Source organism: Meriones unguiculatus (genome assembly GCF_030254825.1).
Source record: "Meriones unguiculatus strain TT.TT164.6M chromosome 13 unlocalized genomic scaffold, Bangor_MerUng_6.1 Chr13_unordered_Scaffold_33, whole genome shotgun sequence".
NCBI lineage: Eukaryota > Metazoa > Chordata > Mammalia > Rodentia > Muridae > Meriones > Meriones unguiculatus.
Window position 1 is genome coordinate 7,424,006 of NW_026843645.1, and position 8,351 is coordinate 7,432,356.

The following is an 8,351-nucleotide window of genomic DNA, read 5'->3' on the forward strand; positions in this document are numbered from 1 at the left end:
GAAGTCCCGCCCCTTATTGCTTCGCTTCCGTATCCGCCCCGCAGACTTCCAGGCTCAGAGGCATCGAGGCCGCCCTACCATCTCCCTGGCCTCCGCCACGGGGATGTAAATGCAAACCCTCTAGTCACAGACAGACCTTTACCCCTTTGTTTCTCACTTCGGAGCTCTTGCTGGTCACGTAAGTCCAACGATCCCAAGATGCTTCACGCCAGAGACTCCCCCTACCCCCTGCCTGAGAACTACAAACAAGGCTTCGGAGCTCGGACTTCTGGAATTGTATCTGAGAACTACAAAAATGGCCTCCAGGCGGCGCGATGCATCCTGGGATTGCTTGTAGTCGCGAGCCTGCGTCTCCCCCTGTCGGTTGTCTGGACTGTGGCCCAGGTGTTGCCTACAAATCCCAGAATCCCCTGCGTGCTGTCCCCACCATCATAAGCCTTTGTTCCTAAGCTTCTCACCTGGTGGCTTGGCTAGGACCCTGGAAATAGGCTCTGGAAGCATCTTCTAGGTGCTGAAGGCTTCTGTGGCACATCTTTGTCCTCAGACCTTACACAGCCTTTCCCCTAGTTCTGGTGTCTGTAAATCTCTCTCTCACACCATACTGTCCCTGGCATCACAATTGGGCAGGAGCTTTGTGACGTCTACTCCTCGCCCCCTGTCCCATAAGTTAACACGCTTGGCTGCTGTTTTTATTGCTCCTGTTACTACATTAAAATGCCCAGTCCCTGGTAGCTGGAGAAGGGGTCCTTGGGTCTCCTTTAATTATGTCAGGAGCTAATCTCAGAACAAAGGGCCCCTGTTTTATAACCCTTTGAACTTTTGGCTAGATGCTGGTTTTTTTTGTTTTTGTTTTTGTTTTTTTGTTTGTTTGTTTGTTTTGTTTTGTTTTTTGTTTTGTTTTTTAGTAAGGGAAAAAGAAGTGGTCAGTTTTAGTTTTCCTCCTTAGCAGCTGTGTAGCCAGTCTCTAATTCTAGAGAAGAAATACTGGGCTCCCTCCCCTATTTCTTTTCCTTTGAATAATTCTTCCTGGTCAGTTTCCTGGATTGCCTTGCAAACCTTAACAATGTATTATAGTTAAAACATTAGAAACACAAAATCTTAAAAACTGTTATTAAAAGGTGCATTGACAAAGATCAAGTAACTTACTCACGCTGCAAGCCTATTAGAATAATACCAAACTGTTTGACATTAACTTTAACATAAGAAGGAAATCAAAAGATATACTCTAACTCCCAAAACATCGTAATTGTTAGTCAAGATGTTTTAGTCGGCAAAGGTATGTACCAAATTGAAGGAGTTTTCTTTTATGGTAGAAAACTTATTAAAAGAGTTTATGTGTACAAAGACAGCTCTATAGACAAAATTAGCCAAAGCAATAAAATAACTAAAGGAGATTATTGGGATACAAATTGGTAAGTAGGAAGTCAAACAATCACTAATCACAAATGATATGATAGTATAAAAAAAGTGACCCCTGAAAATTCTACTATAGATTTCCTACAGCTGATGAACATGTTCAGCAAAGTGATTGATACAAAATTAAATTAAAAAAATCAGTAGTCCCCCTGTATACAAAAGAATAGGCTGAGAATGAAATTATATAAACAACACCCTTCACAATAGTCACAAATAAAATAAAATATCTTGCTGTAACTCTAACCAAGCAAGTGAAAGACATGTATGACAAGAACTTTAAGTCTATGAAAAAAAAAAAAAAAGAACTGGAAAGATTTCCCATGTCCGTGGCTCAAACTTTTTTCATATACCTGGTTACCTGGTTATGTTTTTATGAATAAAAAGCCTAACTTAGAAACAAACCAGCATCATATTCTGGCTCCTGATTCCAGATTATGGTCCTGAATGGTCAATTTTTGTTTAGCATTCAATAACTTCCATCAGTCTGAGTTTGGTGTTTGAGTGGTTAGTGTGTGGCTATTCCTGAACCTATAACACCTCCACAGGTACAGGTGCCAATGTGAAAATTCTGCTACCTTTTATGTAAACTACCCCATTATACCTTCTCAGACTGGGTAATATCATTGGATCACTGGACCAATTGTAATTTGGGTGTTGACCAAAACTCTATTAAACACCTGACCTCCAAAGGCCCCTACTTTATGTGAAGTGCTGCAATATTTCTTGGTATCTCCAGGAATCCATATTAATTCAGACCTAGCATATAATAGATACAAGAAAGTTTGATTTTTCCTTTACCCTTGGATGAAATTACTCTTGTAAAAGGTAGTAGGGTCCTTCTGGGCAAGGACTGCAGAAAGGCTAAAAGTAAAACTTTTAGGGGATTTGTCAGGCTCCTTCTTCAGGGAAACCTTGTAGTCCCTTCATTCAAGAGGTACTGGATTCATTCACCACTATCCCACATGTTTAAAATCCATTCCTAAGATTTCAGTTTACCATCACACAGCTTTTTAAAGCAATGTATCACATGGAGTGTCTGCACAAGGTAATAAACTCCTTTATAACATGAACTGAAGGCAGTTAGCAAAGTTTGCTTAAGGTGTTTTCATACATCACTAAACTTGTTAGTTTAGTGCACTTGTAGACGCATTCCTGTGTGAAAGCACAATAAATAATACAGTACATTTACACATGTTTAAGCTTGTTTAAGCAATTAACCTCATGGTGTCTTTGCACAAGGCAATGACAGCCACACGTAGAAGGCAGAGGCCATCTTGTTTAACACATATATTTCACATTTCTTTAAGTTATGAGAATCAAATTTATGTTGTCATGTTTGCACAGAAAGAACATTGATTATCTAGCTGTCATACATATCACGTTGCTATAGAACTACTGTATGCTGTTCTTGTCTTCAAAAATTGTGTAAGAATGAATTAAAAAGTAACAGACCAATTACTATTGCACAGGAAATGAAGACATCAAATTTACACAAGTAATGGTTATTGCTTATTATTTCAATTAAGGACTAAAATAAAAAGAACAAGATATGGAAGAAAATTGTGAGAATCTGTTCAAATAAAATGCTTGATTATTGGCTTGCCTTTACATATGAGAAGATTGATTCTTGGCCTATTCTTTTTCCCTGAGGAATTTCAGAGTGAATGCTCCATGGATTCATTATAAGATTCGTCATAAGAAAGTGCAGAGGATGGTAATCCAAGATGGTAGTGATCAACACACACCAGATTTGAGGGGTACAGGATTTGAAATGCCAAAATTGGTGAGTGGAGGAGCAGCTGAAGCCAGAACATCAACTCCAAGGCTTCCTGGATGAGAAGGGACAACCTGTTGACAGTTTCATATAAACTTAAGCAGATATTTGCCCATGATATAAGATTTTTTTTCTGTTTTTAACTCAAGAAAAATAAAAACATGCCAATATTCAAAGATCCTGTCAAATATCTATTTTATTCTGAGTAACCAAAATCTGGAAACATAAGTATCCACCAACAGATGAATGAATGAACAAATTGTATTTTACATCTCGATATAAACAAAAAAGGTTATTGCTAAGGCTGGAGATGCAGCTCTATTGATAAGAGTGCTTGCTTACCATGTAGAATGCCCAAGATTCCATTTCTAGGACCATAGAAATTGGGCATGAGGGTCCACAACTATAATCATAGTACTGGGGATAGAGGCAGAAAAATGATAACTTCAAGATCAAGGTCATCCTTGACTAAATCATAAATTTCAAGTTAGCCTGAGCTACAAGGGAAAGTGTAAATTAGCCTCCACTGGGAGAAAGCAGGGATCCCTAGAAGAATAGTTGATTACAGGGCCACACTTGCTTATTGTGTACGTGGCCCCATATCAGAGGTGTAATGCCATAAAGGAGAAAAAATGGGTGTGCATGTATGCCAGAAATACCTTAGGTCAAAACGCAATGATGCTCAAAGAATGATAGAAATGGGACATGCCAAAAAGACTCAGAAGGGGCTGGAGAGATGGCTCAGAGATTAAGAGCACTGGCTGCTCTTCCAAAGGTCATGACTTCAATTCCCAGCAACCACATGGTAGCTAAAAACCATGTAAAAAGAGATCTGTTACCCTCTATTGGCCTGCAGGCACACATGCAGGCAGAACACTGTAAAAATAAGATACATTCTTAAAGAAAAAAGGCACAGAGTTCTCATTGCTCAAATGACAAAATAATTTAAACATCAAAATTATCTGAATATCTAGGTCCTCCCAAAATTCCTATGTTGAAGTCCTAAGACCCCAACAAACAAACTGCATGAGGTCTTTTGGAGGTACTCAGGTCTTGGAGGTGAAGTCCTTATAAATAGGTTCATAACCTTATTAAAGAGATCCTATAAAATCATGTGCCCCTTTAGGGCACTGAGGTCAAAATGAGAACAGGACTGTAGACAAGCATGCCCCCAACAAGACCTCATATTTTAACTTTAGATTTTCCAGAGTTTACAAGTGTGAAAGGTAAAAAGTAACCGTGAAAGGCCTTTTTTTATAAATCATTTATTGCAACAGCCCCAGCAGACTAAAACATACAAGAACAGTACAGTCCACTACAAAAGGCACATAAATCATGAATCCATATTGATCTAAATGTATGGCAAATGCTTTAACATTCTGATGAGGACCAAAACACAGAGTGTCAAGATACTCATGGGGGTGCAGTGTATTAACTCTGTAGTAGAAAAGCCTTGCAGCTACTAATTACAAGTAATCAAAGTAAAAGTATGTATCACCTAACAAGACACAGTGTGTGTAACTTGTTGTGATACCCTTGCCCAAATGCATGTATTGATCCATGGGAGCACAGACAGCTCAGGGACAGTCTACAAAAATAACTAACCTGGGATATTAGCTATATAGTACACTATAATCATGGTACAATCCACACTCAAATAAACTAAGTAACATAGAGGGTTCAAGTCAGGATACATGATTCCCACTAAAAAAGAAAATAAAATAGACATAACAGACATGGGAAGTGGAGGGAGAGAAGAAGTGGGTGGGAGAAGGGAGTGAAGAGAGAAACAGGATAGGGGATCAGGTGTGGTAAAAGTGGGGATGAGGGTGAGATGGCTGGGAGAGAAGGGAAATTGGTGTTGGGCATCTCTGAGACAAGATGAAGACTAAAGTTTTGGAGGTGCCTGGGAAGATATGGGGGTGGTGAGCTTGGCTGAGGCTCATAGCAGCAGGGATATTGAGACTGAAGTGGACACATCCTGTAGCCAGAGGAGGGAGGGGGACACCAATGAACTCACAAAACCCTCAACCCAAATTTTCTGCCTAGAAGATATGCAGAGATAAAAGATGGAACAGAGATGGAGGAAATGGACACCAATGACTGGCATAACTTGAGACACAACCCATGGGAGAGCCCCAACTTCTGACACTATTAACAATACTCTGCTATGATTGTAGATAGGACACTAGCATAACTATCATCTGAGAGGCTTCAACCAACAGATAATGGAAACAGTTGCAGAGACCCACAGCCAAACAAATATTAGGCAGAACTCAGGGAGTCTTGTGGAAGAGTTAGAGGAAGGATTGAGGAAGCTGAAGGGGTAGGACACCACAAGAAGATCTATATAACTAGCTAACCTGGAATCATGGCGCCTCATAGAGAGTGAACTACCAACAAAAGAACATGCCTGGACTAGTCCTAGGCCCCACACATATGAAAATGATGGGCTGCTTGTCCTCAAGTGGGTCCTCTAACATCTAGAGCAGGGGTTGTCTCTGATTTGTACTCTGTTGCCTCCTTCTGGATCCCATTTCCCTAGCAGGGCTGCCCTGTCTTGCCTCAGTGAAAGACGAGATACTTAATCCTGATGTAACTTTATGTGCAAGGGTAGGTTGTTTGGTGGTGGGGTGTTATAGGGAAAAAGGGAGGTGGGACTTGGAAGAGAGGAGGGAGTGGGGTTGTAAGTGGGATATAAAATGAACAAATAGATAAATTAATGAAGAAAAAAAATAACTGACCCACAGTCATCAAAAGTGACATGATCATGAAAAAGATTAGGAAAATATTCCATATTGAAAGAGACTAAAGAGATAAAGAAACAATGGAACACTTAAATGTACGAACTTCTTTTGACATTTATGTGAATAATAACATAGAGAAAAAAACCAAATTAAAGGGAACACTGTGTCAGTGTGAATTTCCTGTTGTGATAACTGCACTGTCATTATGTAGGACAACATTCTTGTTTGTATAAAATTGACACTAAACTATTCTGAGTGACAGGGCATAAGGTCAGCAGCTTCCTCTCAAAATATCCAAAGTAAAACAGCATTAATTATGTAACATACTTGAAACTTTTATCAAGTTTGTTATTGTTTCAAAACTGTTGTGGGGGAAGCTGGGCATGGTCTTTAACCCCAGCACTTTGGAGGCAGAGAAAGGGAGATCTCTGTAGGTTCAATGCCAGCCTCATCTACATAGGGAATCCCAGGACAGCCAGGGCTCTATAGAGGGAATTTGTCTCAAGAAAAAAAAAAAGCAAAACTAAATAAAATTGTTGTAGGGGGAAGAATAATGTTACTGAAAACTGAACAAGATTAAAACAAAACTGATTCTTCACACTAGAAGTCTGGGGAAGACTATATCAAGACTATGACAAGTGAAATGAAGTGACATTTTGGAGCAGCAAGAAGATTCTCTAAATACAGCACAATGTCTTCATTTTTTAGTGTGTGTGTGTGTGTGTGTGTGTGTGTGTTCATGATGTCAGTGAAGCATGCATACTAGGGAACACATAGGAAGGTTAGAAGACAACTCTGTGCAATCACTTCTTTTCTTCCACTTTTTCATATATTCAGGGATCGAACTCAGGTCTCCAGGCTTGCCCAGCAAGAGCCTTTATCTGCTGAGCCATCTCACCGACCTGCAAGCAATTCTCTTAAGTGACCTCAATTAGGCAGTAGTGAGAAAAAAATGTGAACGATCCCTTCTCTTAAACAAATTCTTAGGGATGAGTAAATAATAAAAAGAGACTAGAACAGTGGTACCCTAGTGCTACCAACAACTAACAATCAGCAAAACATAACCTCAGTACCTTCTGAGACAAGGAGCTGGAGGGCTGGTAGCTAAAATTCCTTGCAAGTGTAAAACTGGAATTATCCCGAAATAAAAGAGCTTTCCCAGCTCTACAGTAACCTTGTTATTAAATCCTGTTTATCTATAAATAACAACACAAAGAAATAAAAATAAGAAAATAAGCCTGCATGAACCCTGCATACTTCTGATTGTGCAAGTCCATAAACAGCAATGTATCTGCCAAACTGTTCCTTATGAAGAATTCTCAGACGAATAAAAAGAACAATAAAATCAGGTGAAAGCTAAGTAAGAGACAGCACCTGCAGTGGCTGTCTTTACTTAAGAAGAATCACTTCATTCTGGAATGCCTGCACATAGGTCCTCATACAATGTTCCTAGAAATGTTCAAGGATCATGTGGACTTTCCAAGTACCTGCTTTCTTTCGAACCAGATGTCCAAGCTCCCCCACCCCACGAGCCCCAGGGCAGGCAGGAGGCAGCGCCGGACTCTCTGTACTTCCTCTCCGGGGGGACTGGCCCCAGCATCACTCTTTCTCAGGATGCAGGACACAAGTGTATCCCTAGGAACTCCGCACAGTGTGCTCCTGCCCTCCCAACCCCGGCCGCCCAAGGGCGCGGTCCCGGGTACCAGCAGCCTCCACAGAAGCTCTTGGCAGAATTCTGGCAGGCTCTCCCGACCTGCCCAGCCCGCCAGCCCCCAACTGCACAGCCCCGGCCTTGCCCTGAGACCGCAGTCCGGCGGGTTCCTCACACACGCCCACAGCCAGCCAGGTTCAGCCACTCCGCGATGGCCAAAACCCGTGGATCCGCTGCTCCTACACCACGGGACCCAACCCTCTCTCCTTCCTGCCTCCCAGCTGGGACGCCAGGCCAAGCACCACCTAGCCCAATGGATGGCTGCTAGGGGCGGAGGCAGAGCCCAGAGGCGGAGGAGGGGGAGGAGCCCAGGGCAGGGACAGAGCCCGAGGGGGTGGAGGCAGAGCCCGGGGCGGGGAAGGGGGAGGAGCCCGGAAGAGGAGGGAGGCGGAGCCCGCAGTAGCAGAGGCGGAGCCTAGTGGAGGCGGGGGCGGAGCTCGGAGCGGGGACGGGGAGGGGCCTGGAAGCGGAGGAAGGCAGAGCCCTGGGGAGGAGGGAGGCGGAGTCCGGGGGCGCAGAGGTGGAGCCTAGTGAGGGCGGAGACGGAGCAGGGAAGCGGGGGTGGCGGATCCCAGGGTCAGAGGGAAGCGGAGCCTGGTGGGGCAGAGGCGGAGCCCGGGTTCGGAGGCGGTGACAGGGGGCAGAGGGAGGCGGAGCCCGGAGGCGGCACCCGCCCCACACCCTTACCTGGCTTCTCTTGGTC